Below are 19,116 nucleotides of genomic sequence, written 5' to 3'. Positions count from 1 at the left end.
AAAATAACAAACTATGGTTTTCTGGCATCTAAAAAAGCGTCTGTTATCCGTTTGTTATTGTAATAACAAAATTATTTATTAGTCCGTTATTCGTAGAATATTTTTGAGGTATTATTTTTGGTTTTTTACGTCTTATGTCAGCCTCACTATTACCATATTTAGGTTGCCAGTTATGCTATTTTCATACCTGAATTTGGTATTAATAATAATTAATTAAGATTTTTTCCTGCTCGGGCAGTAGGCAACCAAATCGACCACTCAAGCAGAATACCGTAGCTAGAACCCGTGCTCGAAAGCTTTATGACAACCTGCGGACTAAGTCCGCGGTGGGTGCATACTTATGGATGATGAAACCTAAGTCGGCGATCAGCTTCCAGGACCAAAATTTTACAAGGCGAATGCTGGATGAGGTGTCCCTGGCAGATTCAAATTTGTTTCAGCGGATAAATTCGCACGCAAATATATGATCTGGCAGGGAGTTTGTAGCTGCGGCCAGAAGAGAAAAGATTTTCTTCACTGAGAAAATGATGACCTCCGAGTTCACAAAAATGAATGTCTCCAGAAGCGAATTCTGCCCTTCATCCAGTCACATGATGGTCCGGTGACATTTTGGCCGGATCTTGCGAGTTGTCATTGCAGCCGTGAAGTACAACAATCGTACAATGACAACGGAGTCCAGTTTGCTCCGAACACTCTCAATCCGCCCAATTGTCCCCAGTTCGGGCTTATTGACAACTACTGGGTAATTATAAAGATCAAACTAAAGGTAGGAGTACAATCATCAAAACGGCAGCTCAGATGAAAATCTGTTGTTCACCGCTTGATGGGTCGTATTAAGGTAAAAGTTCGAGAATTCCTTTTTCAAATCCGTTTCAAATCCGAAATAGACCCAAATGATGTTGTTCCATTAATAAGTGGGTCTTGCTTTATAAATCCTAGTCAGTACTTATCGAAACCAATTTTCCTCTCGGAAAAACACTCATGGAATGTGATTTCTCTAGGGATTTATCTGAACAGCACCGCACTGCTGCTGACCACAACTAGGTGAAAACAAAGCACGCACAATAGGGTGCTTCATTCTGAAAAAAGTGATGAATTTCTGATGGGCCACCCTCCAGTTCGATTCATAGCCCCAAAATATGAACCTGTGCAAAAATTGGTAAAGATTGATGAAGGTTTAGAGGTCGCGCCAATGATTTGAAATTTGTATGGGAATTACTATGGAAGAATTTAAAAAATCGCTTATATCGCTATAACTTTGCTTCTACTTGTCCAAATGTCGAAAAAATTTAGTATGTTATTGCTATGGCAATAAACAAAAAGCCTACAGTTGCTACGCTCAGTTTTGCAGCGTATCAAGAATTATAAAAATGTGAAAAAATGGCAAAATAGGGTAAATTGACAGATGAATATGTACAAGGCAACAACGCCAATTTCATCGCGACAACAACAGGCTTGTTGATCATTGTCATGACAACCACATATTTTTTTTTTCAACGTTTGGACAACTACAACCAAAGTTAGAGCAATGTAAACGAAAATCAATAATTTCCCATACTAATTCACCAAAATCTCCATACAAAATCCAAATCATTGGCGCGACCTCTAAACCTTCATCAATCTTTACCATTTTTTGCACAGGTTCATATTTTGGGGCTATGAATCGAACTGGAGGGTGGCCTATCAAAAATTCATCACTTTTTTCAAAATGAAACACCCTAACGCACAATTTCTCCCCGTTGGTGGAAAAACGTCCTCTATTCCAACCTTCTTTTTAGATTGGCTACCACTTCACTTTCTATGCGCACCTAACAGAGTGGCCGATTTCATTCTGACATATATTTTAGGTATTCTTGGCAAAACGAAATGGAATAGTATATTTTTAGTATTTTCGATAAAGTAAAATGTGAATGCCGTAAAGTTCGATAATTAAATTGCTGATTTCGGTAGCATGAGATTTTTTTCAATTAGATCAGTGATTACTATTGGCAAAGGTTGGTAAATGATTGTTTTACCGAAATTTTTCTAAATCCAGATCCGGATTTGGGTAAACTATTATATGTTCAACGAAACTTCGGCAAATTTTCAGTTTATTGAACAGTTAAGGTAATATATTTCACCGAGGTCAGATTTTGATTTTAAAAGTGTACGCAGCAAGATAAACTACTTTTCTCGAGATTCTAGAAGAAAAAATCCTGAAACGTTATTTTATTTAAAAGTTCAAGTTATATGAAATCTATTTCTGAAGTTTCTGAAGTGATTAATTGATTATATATAACATGACACTACTATACCATAAAAAATAAAACTGAGGTTTCATGAAGCATGATGTTCTTTTGTCACAAACAGGGATGCCAAGTGGTTTTAGAAAAAGTGTGTTCGACCAAATGTCTTCACATGTCTTCATTGCTACTTCTAGCGAACGAGTTTTATCATTTCTCAAGTATTGCGAGCAAATTTATTTTTCAAATCAATCCAAGCAGGATTACCTCGGGTAAAGTCTAGAAGGTAGAAATTTTACAGGTGTTTAAATTTTGTGTATCTTTAGGTAGCAGTAACACTTCCTTGAGCAAAAAGCAAATAGATCCACACGGCAAGAGAGCACGATGCGGAAACCTTCGCTTAGCTTTCATATTGAGAACCCCTTGGTGGGAGTCGAAGGCTCTCTAAAATACGAATGAAAGCCTATTTATTTCCCGCTGTGTAGATGCTCCAGATGGGCAGACGAAAAGTTCCAGTTGTGATAATACGGAGTTCAAGAATGTGGGATTCCTTAAAAGTATGATCGGGAAAGTTTTAGCTTCGGGAGTCTTAACATGAAAATAACTAAAAATGTTATAGCGCAAAACGGAATGATCCTCAAAGTGCAATTCAAGTCCTGTATATCAATGATTCATCACAATTTAGCCGATTGCTTATAAACTTCCAGCGGATAGCAACACATCGTAAATAGTGGGTAACTTCTTCTGTGACAATCAATCTCAAGCATCTTCGTGATTAATCTTTGCCATGCACATGAAAAATGAACAATCCCAACAACACTATTCTAGGACATGTTTTACATCGCGGCAATATCAACGAAATATCGTTCTAGCTGTCTCATCACCACCGACACATGAGATAACATCCCTAGTAGCTACACCGGATCTTCTTTCTTCACCGTATAGTGCCATCGACTGACGATGAAGATGACGATGATGATGATGATGTCGAGAATAGATATTGCTAGTGGTGGTTGATGACACAGCTGTGCGAGGTTGAGTAGCAACTGACAGTTCCGCCTCCAAGACCCTATTTTATCGTCGATCAAAGGTAGCTCCACTGGGTAACCCTTTTGCGGGTGCTGCCTCTCAGAACCGTATCGGAAAGCTGCGAAGGAAAAGAGAGAAGAAAGTTAATTAGTAATGAAGTTGTCGGATTTTTTGTAATTTTCGATGAATTTTCACACGTTACGGGTTTCTAATTATAAAACGCGAAAGGAAACGACTGTTTCGAGTTGTACTGTGCTTCTGTTTAATGAGAAGCATAGTGGAAAAAGGGTAGTGCTTGTATTGATAATGGTATTCACAATAAAATATAACCCAATGTAAGATGTATATACAGTTTGTTGAATTCGAAGCTTTTTAAAGAAATGTAACTCGAGATAATGTTTTTGTTCCATTTCCGAGTAATGGCTGCAAGCTGATGAAGATGGTTATTCCTCGGAAGTACATTTTAATTAGCTCCATGAATGGAAGCTGCTCAAGTTGTTTAGTGTTAGGATTGAGAAGAAATTGTGCTGCAGCGTTTTAAATCCCGTGGATGTTTTTTTTTTGTGAAAATGATCGCAGCAAATACATTTCTATTTAATTAACTTTTCCCTTTGTGCCAAGATCCAACCTGCACTGAGCAAATCAGTCACGTACTTCGATTCCACTTCCAAGAAGCAGCTCAATTTCATTGTGATTCGTGATGGCACTGCTTGTGGGATGTTGGAATGAATTCCTCGAAGGAGCTCCTAAGGATTGCTTCAGTTTGATGCTTGGTCTGGCAGCTGTAATACCAATGTGCTTCTAAGGTGCTACTTAATTAACGTTAATCAGGCAGAGAACTATGCTCGTCTTTATCGGGCTTGATTCTCTTGGAAGGCAAAGCATGGTTTATCGTGTCATTGGACTTTTTCCAGTCTCTTGTCTATGTTAATCAACAAACTGTGGCATTGAATCCGCAGGGACAGATTTCACTTCTACATGCTGTGGTAATTATGAGGATAGAATAGCCAAGGTTAACTGTCTCGGACGTAATCCGAGATTATGACAAAAGACTCAAGCTATTGACTTCTATTTATGGGAATATTTAGTGATAGCCCTTTGTCATTTAATATTGATTCGAAACCATCATGTCCATCTCCATGCACCGTGACCATGTTACAGTCGCTATAAATCAATGGAGACGCATGGTAAGCGCATGAGACGCATGAGCGAAATCCCAAACTTAAAAAAGTAACTCAAAAAAACCAACCCTGCCCATTAAATTTAATAAAAAAGGGCAGGATGGTTGTGTAAAAAAGCATAAATTTTCAAGGAAAAATATAAAAACATATTTCGCCCTCTTTCTCCAAACCATGAAAACGATATTAAAAAAAAAACACGTTCAATGTTTTTGAATACAAAATCCCAATATGAAGTATTTTTAATTACCTTTAATTTAATATTTTGATCTTTGAAGTGCTCCAATTATGAATTTAAAAAAAAACATTTTTGATAAAAGTCATTTTTGAAAAACAAACATTTCTTAGACCACTCTGTGACATGGAAATGTTCACCCAAACGACAAATTAAAAAAAAAATACGGGTCTAATATTTTTCGATACGATTACATTTTTTTATGAAATTCTGAGGACCACTATATCGTTTTGCTATGGAATGGCTGTTTAATAACTATGAACTTATTTATATTCTTTTGAACACTGAACCGAAATATTCTCCTATATGACACTTTAGTTAAAATGTTTATGTTAAAAATTACTATACTATTTGAGTTTATGCAGCTTTTTCAGTCTGTATATGCAGCAAATCCGTTTTATTGCTTCAACTCTCCAACGGTTCAGTGATAAATTTCTCCTTTTTCGAGGATGTTCTAAAATTTTGCAAGTTTTTATTTTACTGGTCCTTCGTTCGTCAGGATTTTACCTGTATTACAATGTTAGGGCAACGAACTCGCTTCATCGCTGCTTTTTAGTTACACTGTGCTTGGTTTCTATTCTTGTATGATGTTTTTGAACCTGTATAGGGTTTTTTGACGTAGGACTACGTCTTTAATTTCTATACTGGGGGTCACATTAAAAAAAAATCAAAATTCCGACATGTAACGCGCAAATCGAAAAAAACGACACATTGCGCATGCTCTCATGAGCGAGCTCAATGCTCGGTTGATCTTTCACCATTTTACGAATGAAAGGAAGGGAGGAGAAAAGCAGCGATAGTAAAAACGCTTGCCAAATTGTTTTCACGCATCGCACAAATACGAAGACGAACCCGACGACGAAAGCACCCACATCAACCGGAGTAAAGGCTTCCCGCAACAGGCAGCATGACTAGGCCGCCGTCATCCGGTCGGCATCGTCCACCATTTGAAAAACAACCGGTCCTTTTCAGTGCCACCAATTCAAAAATGGAAAGAGTTCCCAAGTAACATTGCAAGCTTTATAGAGGTTTTATAGCATTCTACAAGTCTAAATCATGGTCTACAGAACCATTATAAAACCAATATTGTTACTTGGGTTAAGAACTAAATGATCAACATATTTGTTCCGTCCACTAGCGGTCCTACGTCAAGCTTCCGTTCGTGCCCCTAGGCATAAGCCCTTCTTCTTTTTAGTGTCAGTGTTGGGTTAGTAGGATTAATAGGTAAGAAAAATGATACAACGGAAGAGATGCTGAGAGATTGTTGTCTGTGTTAGGAAGATTAGATATAAATTGATACACATGAAACCCGTCACAACTCGAGTTCTATAACTCGATACTTTCTATAACTCGGTGGATTCAGCGGTCCTTACATTTTTCTCTGTATCATAGTCTCCATTAGTCGATATTTTCGCAACTCGATTCCTCCTCGAAGTTAGTAAGTGAAGGCGCAAGTTGAAAGTTCCAAATACGACCAAACGAAAGGATAGAAGCAACAGCTGTTATGCGATATAGCAAATCTCATGAGCCTTAAATGGTTCAGTAATTTGTGATTATATTGAATATTAAACACAACTGTAGGCACATCTTGCATTGTTTCAGGCTTTCTTGGGGCAAATGGCCAATATCAAACCTTTCATGCCGCATTGTATAATTTCAAGAATAGCCAGCCTTTTTGTGAGCCTTTGTTCATATAGACTGCATATTCCGAATCAACTACTCCGAGCAAATAGAATCATAGGCATAACCACACAGTTCGAAAAAGTAGTGTAAATTTCTGTTCAATATGATGCACATAAATGGAGCATCACATATCATACACACTTAATCTTATATTTTTATCTCGATAAAATAGATTGCTGAACTTAATCGGTAAAATACGATTTTTGCTGATTTCTTGTTAGAAAACATGTTTTTTTTACTGAATATCGGTATATACAATTAACGAGTTTTGGTTATAAGAAAGCATTTACTGAAGTTTGGTCATGGTTTATCATGAATTTCGTTAAAATCGGTAATACAAAGTGACGAACCTCGGCAATTGAAAATAAGAGTAAGTATCTGTCAGTTGTGCACATTCAGCTATTTTGTCAAAGAGTAAGTCGTCAGTTGCTTTGCTTTGTGTTGAGTGTGATTCAATGAAGTGTAAAACGGAGGAAATATTGCGGCAAATCGATGGTGAAGGAGAAACTGTAAGCCAAAAACTGCGTCAACTATTCTGTAAGTACTAAACCTTTATTTGTTTTCAGATTAACAGATTTATACAGATTACGACAAACCATATTTCTGGTGGAAGTCAAAAGAAACTGCCATGGAAAGTATGAAGAAGCGGCGTGGGAAATCTAAAAACAACATAGGAGTTAATTTGAAGCCCTCTTTAAAAAAAAAATCGTAAGTTGGATGGAGCTTTTGCATTGGAAGAAGGCTCCGGGAAAAGTTGTTCATGACATACAGGAGAAATCAAAAGGCAATTTCAAAGGACAAAAGTCGGAAGAAATATATTCTAGCGGATGTCAGAGAGAAGTCTTAACAAACTTACAGAAAAATCCGGAAGACACTAGGGAAATGAGTGATATCGGAAGAACTTCCAGAGAGCTCGAAATACACTTTCAGAGGAAGGAACTCGAAAGGGAAAGTCTGGAGAATCTTTCGGAAGAAGTCGAAATATACTTTAGGGAGAACTCATAAGAAACATCCAGTGAAAGTTGGAAAAGCTTCCTGGGGAAGTGTTAAGATGTGATGTGAAAGAATTACCTATGGCTACAGAAACTTCGCCGAAGCGAAATCTCTTCCTGATGGTTTGATGAAGCACGGTGTATCAACTCCAAGACCTTTAGAGGGCAATGTGACCAGATGGAGGTATGCCATCACGTGTCAAGGGACTGACTACCCCACGAATCCTTGTCCAGTCAACAAGGCACAGAAAATCATTTACAGCGTGATTCAGAATAACTGTCACTGATTTCACAAATATACAATTCTCAATGGGTAAATTGGGTGTATGTTCAAGTATTTTTGATTTAAAGTGTGTACAAATGTCAACTTGTATTGATAGTAGGATTTGAACTTTCAATATCAATCAATATCAGAGCCTAGACGCATCGCCAGGGCTCAAAATGCGCTGGAACTAAAGCGTGCGTGCCATCTGTGGTAAATTTTCGTGACAAATGTGGCATTAATCTGTGAATACTGCGGCTAAAATACTTAAGGGAAATGCAGAAGGCGCTACGACCTGACCTCATATTAGTGTTACAACAATGTGTGGTAGTAACATAGAGGTAACACTAAGACTAGAAGGTTCTGAAATAACGAGCTCAACTTTTTGGCTCAGCTCTGGTACTCTTTTCGGTCCCAAGCTAATCGATTCACCCCTCGAAACATAGGAAAAACCAATAACCCCCTGTCAAACTATCATAGCGAATCAAAACAAACATAGTGTAGTACTAGAATTTCGACTAGAATGGGGTACGTTAATCGTTTGCTTGGGGCCAATAGGCTAGTCAAGTAGTGAGCCAATTTAAAATCGTTAGTTTCGTATTGATTGTTGGTAGTAAGGAGTCATGAATAATGGATACACACACAAGGTATTGCCGGTAAATATTTAGTTTTGGTGCTCTGCTTATCTGTTTGCCGTTTTGTTTGCTGAAATAAACAATGTATAATGGTCGCCACCTCAGAGAAATCTTTTAATCCTAAGTTGCATGTCGCTATATGAAGGGCCAAAATGCATAAGCGGGACGCCCCAATAAATGGATACAAGATCTAACCGTTTATGATTAGTAAAGACATGTATATATAGGAAAATATAAAATAACTATATAAGTCGTTCATGCTCAGGATGGAATCTTTCTGGATTTGTAATCTGACACGTAATAATAATTAACAGTCAAGGTGTAGGCTGGAAATCTGAATAAATTATTGCATTATGCATCAATCGTTATACTAATCTAATACTAATCTATTGGCGTACTCAGATCACAAACTCTTCAAAACATTCATCCTTATTTGCTTCATGTGTCGAAGTTTCTGACGCTCAAGTATGTCCTGTCGACCTGTGTGTGTCAATCTAACCCCCACGTGCCAGCACGGCGGTATTATGGAAGAAAGCCCTCTGCAATTTATCGTTTGCGGTAATTGCAGACAGAAAGTGATAGCTCTATTGCAGATTGAGCTACCAATTTAAGAATGCCTGGTAATTCACGTCGAGGTCACTTTCACACACAATAAGCCCCGAATGTATGCATCACCGTTATCAAATGGATCTTGGTATTACATACACACTATAAGCCATAAAAAACTTCCTTCCGTTGGAAAAAAAAATTAAATAAAGAAACTTTCGGGAGGAGTCGGAGAAACTTCTGAACTTGAAGTCGACCAAATCTTAAGAGCGAAGCGTCTGTTGGAATTTTCCTAGGGATGATAATTAATTAAAACTAAGTGGTTTAAGCCAGGTTTTAATCTAGGAAGGGGCGACAATTTTTTACTATCGAGAATTTGGTAGAATGCCTATAGACCGAACGCTTTAATGTTGCCGAATCAAAGGAGGGGCAGGAGACTATCTCGTAACTGGACTTTCTGATTTAAAATTCCTGGGAAAAGTCATCATCTGTTTCCCGACATTTGCAACCCATACACTCTATAATTCAATTAATTCCGCCATAGTTCAGGCCAAATAAGAAACTCCACTGCGTGCCAGCCTTGTGACTTAGTTCCAGGGGTCTTATGCTACTTAGTTATTTATATTAATCTACTTTGCTGGTCCAACGTCCTTCATAATTTGACCTACTGGTGCGTCATCTAGCTTAGTTGCCTCCAGTTTCTTGAGTATCCCACACTTCCTAGACAATGGTGTTCTTTGTCGCACCACCTAGCTCACTGTGCTCATCTGGGTCGTGTACGGCCAAATTCGAGCCTAACACCATTTTTGCAGAAGTATTGTTCGGCATTATTACAATGTGTCCCACGCATTTAACCCTTCCAGCTTTAGCGACTTTCTGGATACTGGAATCATCCTAGAGTTGCACCAGCTCGTGGTTAATTTGTCTCTTCTATACTCTGTTTTCATATATCCAGCTCCAAAGGTGGTCCAAAGCAAGCGCCGATTCAAAACTCTCAGTGCAATGACAGCTCCTCCCCGTGCATTGTCCACGTCGCGTGCGCGTAGAGAACTACCAGTCTTATCAGCTTGCTGTGGAGTCCTTAGTAAGCTTAAAGCAATAATGCGTCTCCGAATTTCTCTGCTGCAGTTGATATCCGACGTCACCAATGATCCGAGGTACACAAATTCGTCCACCAACTCAAACTCATCTCCGTCGATTATAACACTTCTGCCTATGCAAGTTCTATCACGCTCGGCTCCTTCAGACAATAGTCTCCGACGTATTCACCTTTAATCCAACCTTTTCTGATTCACGTTTCAGCCAGGTGTACTGCTCTGCACCTGGAACGTTCTTGCGACAATGTCCACATCTGCAGCGAAGCAAATGAACTTACAGAATTTATTGGAGATCGTACCCCGCATATTCAAGCTCACTCGTTTCAGAACTATTTCTATTCCCATGATATTTGTTTGCTCCACTCGGTCCACCATTGGTAGGGATTTCATCTAGTATTCCCGGTCTTTTCAGTATTATTGTATTAAAATCAATTGTTGAATGGCTTTGAATATCGTAAGAGCAATACACTGAGGAGAGGGGCGTGTATTATAAACATAAGTTACATCATTGACGAAATTTTACTTGAGATTAAATAGCTCTAGAGAGTCGACCTTTATACCTAAAAAACTGGATCATGTGCAGATTTGTCATCTATTTTATACATTGTTATGTCACGGATACACTTGGATGACAAGCTATCAGCATGAGCATTATTTGTATAATAAATCATGAGCACATCCATGGTCACACTTGTATAGTTTGTGTATAGTTGTTGTATATTTGTATAGTTGTTGAAAGAGGCAAAAAATGTATGACCCATTTTCTCTGACATTGCAGGAGAGGGTCTTTTCTCAATCAAATTGCTATAAAATGCTTCTAATGGTGGGTGGAGACATCGAAATAAAATTAGGCAGCTAGGATGATGTCAAATATCTTGCAACCTTTGTCAAAAGGCAGCGTTTGACAAAATTTTCCTTTCAATTCAATGTCAGTGCAAAGTAATATTGAAGTGCAGCGGAAACTTTTGCACTAATCGTGTAGGCGTTTGTTGATCAACACTGCCTTGACTTTAAACCCATTATGAGCAAGACACGTTCCACCGCTAGGTGGATTTTTTGATTTTAATTTCAATTATGATACTGATAGCTCTGGGGTTTAATTTCCGGGAAATGCTTCTCCAATGGAATGTTTCACTGGAACTTTTTCGCTTAATATTTTTTCTGGAAATAGTGTTGAGTGGCTCGGATATTAAATCGGAATAATTCACTGGCTTACCTCTTAAAGCATGGAAATTTATTATTGAAGGCGTACTTTGTTACGGATAAACGGAGGAATGAACGTTTGATCGAGCGGCGCCGGTGGTGTAGTGGTAAGCGTGATTACTTCTCCCTCCAGCATGCCTGGGTTCAACCCTAGGCAGCGCCGCCGGGATGTTCTGAGGCATAACATTTCTGATCACGCCTTCCTTCGGAAGGGAAGTAAAGCCGTTGGTCCCCGGTTCATGAGTTGATGGGTCGATAGGTAGGGTCCAGGTGTGGGAGCTGCCTCTCTGGCGTCGGTAGCATTGGTGCTCAGCACGGAAAACAAGATCGACGGAAAATAAATCAAGGAAAAAAAAACGTTTGATCGGTTGGTATTATCAATTTAAATTAGTGATCATTTTCGGATTGCGAAATAATTAATGTAGCATGCATTTCATATTTTAACTGCTGATCCATCATCTTTACGCCCATACAATACTCAAAATTTAAATCATCAGATAATGGAAGTCTAAACCATTCGAGTGAAGCTCATTCAGTCTTCTATTTAGATATCATTCTCAAAAACAATTTTGATAGTGGTCACTTAAACGATCGATTACCGTTCAACTCCAGCAAAGAGTTCAACCTACCCCTCAATTAACCATCAATCGAACTTGCCACACCACCCCGCTCTTGCATGTATCGAACCAACGTGTACTCAGATGCGGGGGCAGTTGAATTATTACCTGAGTATTGCTAAATTGACATGACCTAGTTCAATCACATTCCAGTTGCTACTCTGTGACACTTGTAGTTAAACGTTACGTGCGCTTCAACCAAAGGCCTCCCCCCGCCCCCATCACCATCAAGAAAGCTAGTGTGGCGGGGAAGGCCGTAGAGGTCAAATCCCAGTTGGACCATCATGGAAGGCCCCATGGAGCCTCAGTACGATTACCGGTCGGTTGCTCTACTGTACTGCTCGGGCAAGTGTATGACCGTGATTGCCAAGTGTACATTTTCGTGCCTGATCAGAGTTAATGGATTATTCAGATTATATCGTTTTCGACGATGACAACGACGTCGACGTTGTCGGCTCTTTGACAGCCACAGCCGCATACGTTTCCTCTCCAGTTGCCAGAGGAAACGGTGCCGATGGGATGCCGGCGGCTCTGTGATGCATGTTAGTACATCTGCTTCATGAAAGTTCATTTTCCTTCTGTATCCTCGATGGGATGCGGGATGCAGGATTTGTGTGCTCATATTTGTATGAGCTAAATTGTGTCGACTGAGGAAAGAGAAATCTCGTGGTCGCGGGGGCATGGAGAGCTGCTGTAATTTAGGTGATGCGAATTGAGCAGCAGACGAGTCACGTGTACGCTGTTTGGCTTCCAATTAAATTATGATACCCTCGACGATTCCGTGTGCCAGTGGAGTGACAGCTTTCAGTTTGATTTTCCGGCAAATGTGTGAGGGGGTGGTCTTGGGGGTTTTCAAATTAATTGGTTGCTATTTTAGGGATTGACTGGTAGGCTGGAAATATATTAGCTGTTATAGACTCGTGCAAATGATTGACATAATCTACATATGATTTATAATAGGAAACATGAAATTCTAGCTCATTTCATCCCAACTTTTCACCATACGCAAGTATATAATAAGTCACTTGGGTATAATTTGTGTGTAAGCTTGTAATCTGTACTATAATCCAGCAAGAATGTATAAGAATACGGCCGAGCAATATGAGTCTTTTGGTTGAATAGCTGGCCATAATAATGTTCAAGCATGTTTGAGTTTATATCAGTGTTTACCACACCCAACCGGGGAATGTAAGATTCGCTTACAATTATGTGGGATTCATCATCAGAGGATGTTAGTGGAGACCGCATAAGCGGAGGATGTGATGTACCGAGCTGCGGTCCAATGCAAGAAAATTGAGGAAAAAAATGTGGAGTGTATTATGGATAGGCTAAAAGCGAATAAGAAGCGTTCATAGTACGATAATTTGATTTCGCATACTTTTTTTGAGAGAATCGAAGCAAGTGTGTGCGTCGTTCTTCAATGTTATATATAAAAAGCTTAGTGGTATAGCCAAAAGCGTAGACTTGCATCGCAAACTCATATCATTCTCTGCGGTATTCGCTGCAGAGGATGATAGGAAATGGTACTAACATTGAATATATATAATAATGTATGTAATGTAAGTCTTATATAAAAAAAAAAAAATGTGTAGTTGCTCTATTATCAAGCATTCCTAAATTATTCGAATTCATCACAAATGACAATGTATTCTTACAGATTAGGACGGTATTTACTAGCAAACAGCACGGATTTGTTAAAGGACGATCTACAGCTACCAACTTGATACATTTTGTGTCATATTGTTTAAACTCAATGGATAAAGAAAATTATGTAGAAACGCTATATACTGATTTTAGTAAAGCATTTGACAGAGTTGATATACCACTCTTGCTTTTTAAGCTATCCTAATTAGGCTTATCACGGCGGACGCAAAAAGTAAGATTTGAAGGAAATCTGTCCACCATAGTTAATGTGACATCTGGTGTGCCACAAGGTTCACATCCTGGTCCATTACTGTTTATTTTATTTGTTAACGATATAGAACATATTTTGAAATTTCTTCATGTTTCTATAAATGCTGATGATATGAAAATTTTCATGGAGATATCTAAAGCACCTGATCTTCAAATATTTCAACATGAAATTGACGTTTTTTACACATGGTGTAAGAAAAATTTGTTAGAACTAAATGTTAATAAATGCAACTCTATATCGTTCATAAGAAAGAACGCTATAAAACATGACACAATTACTCTCCAAGTTAACCTTTGCTGATCACTACAATAACATTATCTACAAAGCAAGCGAAATGCTCCGGTTCATTAAAATATTTAGTTTGCACTTCAATGATCCCTAAACAATAAAAACACTATACGTAGCATATGTGAGGCCTCTTCTCGAATATTGTAGCATAGTTTGGGCTCCATATCATGATACACATGTAAACCGCATTGAATCAGTTCAAAAACAGTTCTTGTTGTTTGCTCTAAGAAAGTTGAGTTGGACGAGTTTTCCACTTCCATCTTATGAATCGCGTTGTATGCTAATTAATTTAGATGAGCTCAAAAAGCGGAGAGAGTTCGCAATTGCTTTTATAAATTATATATGATTTCGCAATAATTTTGGAAAATATTAATTTTTATGCTCCCACTCGCTCACTGTGGAATAGAAATTTGTTTAGCATCAACAATCAAAGAACCGACTATGCCAAAATAGCCCATTGAATAGAATGATGTCTTGCTATAATACATACTGTGAATCTATTGTAGCATAATATTTCAATGCATCTCAAATTCTCTAAGTTTCTGTGCTGTTAGATTTACAGCACCCAAAGTTCCATAACATGCAGCAGTGTCGAGTTTCTCAAAGACAACAAAGACTTTTGTTTTAGCCCACCAAGTTGACACACTTAAGCCAATTGACAAAACAGAGATGTAAAATAGCAACAAGCGACTTGCACACATGTTGCACTAGAATGTTAATGTTTGATTTAATTGTCACCACATGTTTTCTTTCCGCATAGCATTGAATGAAAATTCAACTTCAATTGTTTTCCCTTCCTTTTCGGCTACACTCGTCTATGTACTTCCTTGTACGATAGCGAGTGTATTGGTTCATGATGTTTTGTAAGCCAGACAAGGTACCTCTCTCAGACTACTTGAAATGTGTAGAGTTTAAGTTTTGTTAGTTTAAGCTAGAGAAATAAAATTCACTACTAACCGTTACGCGAACCGAAACGGATACTTTCTCTGAAACAAGGATCACAGCCAAATTATACTCACACTATTCACATAACAATGAATAAAAGTACGCTTAAAAAAACTTTCTTCACGAGGTTAGCTAGGCATCAATAATAAAATATAAATGTTATGCAAGTACTCGAAGTAAAATTGCAACAAATAGTGTTTAAGTAGAATTGTTAAACGGTATACACTGATTGAAGACAAATAAATAAAAATAAAATAAATGTTTGGTTTGCGTGTATGAGTAGCGTTCTTCTGCATTTATGTCAAACAACAGTTATGCCAAACAGCTTTACAAATGGTGTACTTTCAAACAAACACACGATAATAATTCACCTGATAGCCTTCAGAATAATTTCATACAAATGTAACATTTTTATAGATTATCTGATTATCCGAAGGATTTCAGAGAAATTCCTGATCATCCTGATATGTTTGAATAGTACGACTTTTGTTTTATTAGTTGCAGTTTCAGTTTTTCATTAGTTCAATTCGTGTTTAATAAATCGAGGAACCTGTCCAAATCTACGTCTAGTAGGGATGGGGCTGATTACTCGCTGTTTTATCGAGATTAGAGGATATACGATTTTTTTTTTTCAGGATAGGATCCAAAGAGAAGCTACTCATGATTGATAGTGATATTGATTATCCTGACGCGATAAAGTAATGCCTGAAGTACTGGAGAGCTTCCTGATCAACCTCATATAATGAGGGAATATATGAAGGATTAACTTAGAATTTTAATCTGTTGTCAGCTTTCAGAATAATTCCTGATCATCCTGATTTGATAAAATAATATCTGAAGGACTTCGTTTGAATTTCTGATCAGTTTACGATCTTCAGAATATTTTCTGATAATCCTGATATGATGAGATAATATTTAAAGTTCCAAAGGTCTCCCTAGGACCATCCTGATCAGCAGGTGGCGAAGGTGGCATATGCTACCAAAACAATTCCGGACGGGAGAAATAAATACTTGGATTCGAATTTTACAAAACCACAAGTTGTTTCAGCTTGAAAATAAAACTCGGTGCTTGATTCTCTGCAGCAAATAGTTGCTAGATAAAATTGTGTAGTCATTTTGAACTGGATTAAAGTTTTAAGTATAAAATTATACGTTTAACGACTCAAATTAAATTTATTAAAAGCTGAAATTTACACGTTCATGTAAATTTATATCATATTTATATCGAACTGCCACGTAGATTGTGTTCCAATTTTCAAACTTTCATTTTTAATTATAATTAAAATTTTCGAAAATCTATCTGTAGTCGTAATTTCAAAAATCAATTCCATCTCTATCAAAAATAAGTACGGCGGAATAGCAGGGTTATCTAAAAAATTCCAACTGTCAAATTTAAAAGAAAGTTCACCACAGTCTTAGAAACTGAACAACTCACACTCAGCATCGTGAAAATAAAAGAGCAAAACTGAGGGTTCGCCACCTAATAAAAAAAACCCTGAGTATAGCTCTAACTCTGATATGATGAGGGAACGAACTTCCATTGAATGTAGGATAAGTCGAAAACAGCTTCAGATGAATTCCTGATCAAGCTTTATATAATGAAAGAATATGTGAAAGCTCAAATGTCTTCAGAATAATTTCAAATCAATGTTATGTCTGGAGATAATATTTGAAGAATTGCTATTATGTCAGACGGAAAATCTTCAAAATAATTCCTGATCAACTGGATATGATCAGAGAATATCTGATGGACTTCGTTAGAATTGTTGATCAGTTGGAGGTCTTCAGAATAGTTCCAGATCAATCTATATCATCTGTCGGGGTCTCCAAAATAAATGCTTAAAATTTGGATGACACATTCTACGTGTCGTTACAACGGTTTTTGTCTGTTGTTTACAGTTCTTGTAACTGTAAAAAAAAGAAAAGTAAACGCCTAAATATCATAGCGGATTTGGAAAGTGCGTTAAATTTCCAATTAGAACGGAGCAAGAGTTTCGATTTCAGTAGCTCAAATCGTTTTGAGCTACTCAAATCTCAAACTCGTGATCAATTATTATAGGAAATTTATCAAACTTTCTAAATCTGTAATAATATTTGAGGATTAATGTTAAATTTTCCCTTACAGTAATAAAATCAGGCGAATGCGTGGTTACATCCTGGTAGAATATGTCATGCAAAAGCGAGTAACATGAAATTCAACCAAGCAAGTCTGAAAATACCCAAACGTAACGAGAAAGGTTCACATTGAACTAAAAAATACGATGGTATGCTCCTTTTATATTGCTCAACAAAACGGATCCAAATTGTGGTTGCTTTATCTAGTTTACCAACGTCATACTCAGCTACATAGCTTTCACTCAAATTCACAAAAAGAGACCTACTACATTTCCGTCCAACAACAACATCCCATTGCCCACCACATACTCACTGTTAAGCCCACTCAAACATTTTTTTTTTATCGTTTTACCAACGTGAAAACCCTCCGAAATCCTTCCTGTGCCGGAGTGAGGTGTTAGTTCCAGCGAGAAAGTCCCCCATGGGCAACGTATTTTCGTGTAAGCCGGTGGTGGGGTGGTACCGTTTTTGCAGCCACACATTCTCGTTCTGAAAAGTTCAAGTTTTCATCCGGCCCTTTTGTCACGTCTACCTCCGGACCAATCATATGTGCTAGTGTTGTTTGCGGTAACAATGGTCATTTTAAGCATTCATAAACTTCTGAAACATTTGATTTACTTGGTCAGGCTGATCCTGACACTCTACCCGCATTTTTGAATCCCATTGGAACATCCTTCAGTTTTCTTTTTCAAAGTACATTGAATAAAATCAATTCCAACAGGGTCCGGAATGAGCACAATCAACGAGTGATCACGTCCTGAAGAGCTCCAGAAATTCCACTGAAGGCAACCCAGTTCACCCTTCTTTGATTTCAATCATTAAAGCAAATACATGCAGGCAGCGGTGGTGTTGGCAAAGACATACAAAAATGGAAGCCGAATGCGAACCGTCAAGCTGCTTTCAGTGGAAAATCCATTTCCATTTTCCGCCTGACAAATTTCGGTACAAGATGACGATTCCATTGCTCGGTTTCTTTTGAATTTCAAATATTCACTTCCATCCATCAGTCATCAGAGCAGAGTCAAGTTGTGGTCGTCCCCAGTCGATGTTGGTGCTGATGAGGGCACGGCAAACCGTTCAGCGTGGGTTCAGACTAGACGAGATATCAATTTCAACCAACAAACCAACAGAATACCGACCCTAAGCTTGATCCATTCGCATAGCTGCAAGAGGGATTGACACAGCTGAGCTTGGGAGGAAAACGGGACCAATAAAATAATGGTGTTGACGGAGCGCTTCTCCTCGTGTGCCGCAAACCGAACAGTGGATTTTCATTTTCAGACGAATCCTAGTGGAAGGAATTTAGATCGACGTATTGCTGACGTTGACGTCGGGAAACCCTCATGCCAATGGAACAGAGTGGGAAACGATTTGTGACGGTTGTGTTGGAGGATTTTCCGTTTTACACGAATACTGAAATCAATTAGCGTCAGCCGGATACGGCGAACTATTGAATGTTCGGTAAAGTAGAGGATATACATATTTGAGAAAAGTGAAATTCGATAAATCGAGCAGAACAACTTCTAAACCTAGACGGGTATGTGTAGTGCTATAGGAAAAACTCAGGATCAAAGCCATTTTCAATGCAACTGAATGAATTGTATATAGGCATAATTTATACAGTTGCATTGGAGATTGCTATGAGTATGAGTATGAGTATGTTGACGATAGGACTAATTTGAAAGCTTGCATATAAAACTGCTGCAAAGTCAGGCCTGATTCTTCAATTGACACAAAATAGAGAGAGAGATGAAGAGGAATCGGGTGATGAGAGGAGTAATGGCGTTGCAAAAAGGGATTCGTCATTACCGTCAAAAGAAAAATATGTCTTTTATTTACTCGAATTCCATTTTTTTTCCTGTCATCCCCTTGTGGATTCGTGTGACAGCTCGGATGATACATCCGCAATCCTTCGCTTATTTACATTCGGTTCCACTTTGTATATACCGTGACTATGCTACACAGCCCTATTTAACTCTACAACTTACGACTTATCCCCCAACCCTGCATCAGCTCACCAGACCACGCAACGCGAGGCTCCATGCTCTTTCGGGTCTTGGCAGCGGTGAAGGTAAGACGTACATTTTGGCATAACGGAAAACCTACGGCAAAATGGCTGGTCTCTGGCATCGGGAATTGCACAATCCCCAATTC

At 38.2% G+C, this 19,116-nt stretch overlaps 1 protein-coding gene across 4 annotated transcripts in view; it reads right to left on the bottom strand.

Annotated features, from left to right (window-relative positions):
• The window catches only part of Ac3 (Adenylate cyclase 3), a 145,336-nt gene that overhangs the window by 88,696 nt on the left and 37,524 nt on the right, over window positions 1-19,116 (bottom strand). Inside the window, exon 2 of one of the 4 annotated variants that reach the window (XM_065224424.1) lies at window positions 3,161-3,369. The exons of the other annotated variants lie outside the window; for them this stretch is intronic. The gene's annotated coding sequence lies outside the window, so the exon portion shown is untranslated. The remainder of the gene's footprint in view (window positions 1-3,160; window positions 3,370-19,116) is intronic. 4 annotated transcript variants of the gene reach the window in all.

Source organism: Ochlerotatus camptorhynchus, unplaced genomic scaffold (genome assembly GCF_037179485.1).
Source record: "Ochlerotatus camptorhynchus isolate MF236.1 unplaced genomic scaffold, CSIRO-AGI_Acam_v1.1 ptg000211l, whole genome shotgun sequence".
NCBI classification, from domain to species: domain Eukaryota; kingdom Metazoa; phylum Arthropoda; class Insecta; order Diptera; family Culicidae; genus Ochlerotatus; species Ochlerotatus camptorhynchus.
The sequence above is the reverse complement of the archived record's forward strand: the minus strand, read 5'-3'. Positions and strand labels throughout refer to the sequence as shown.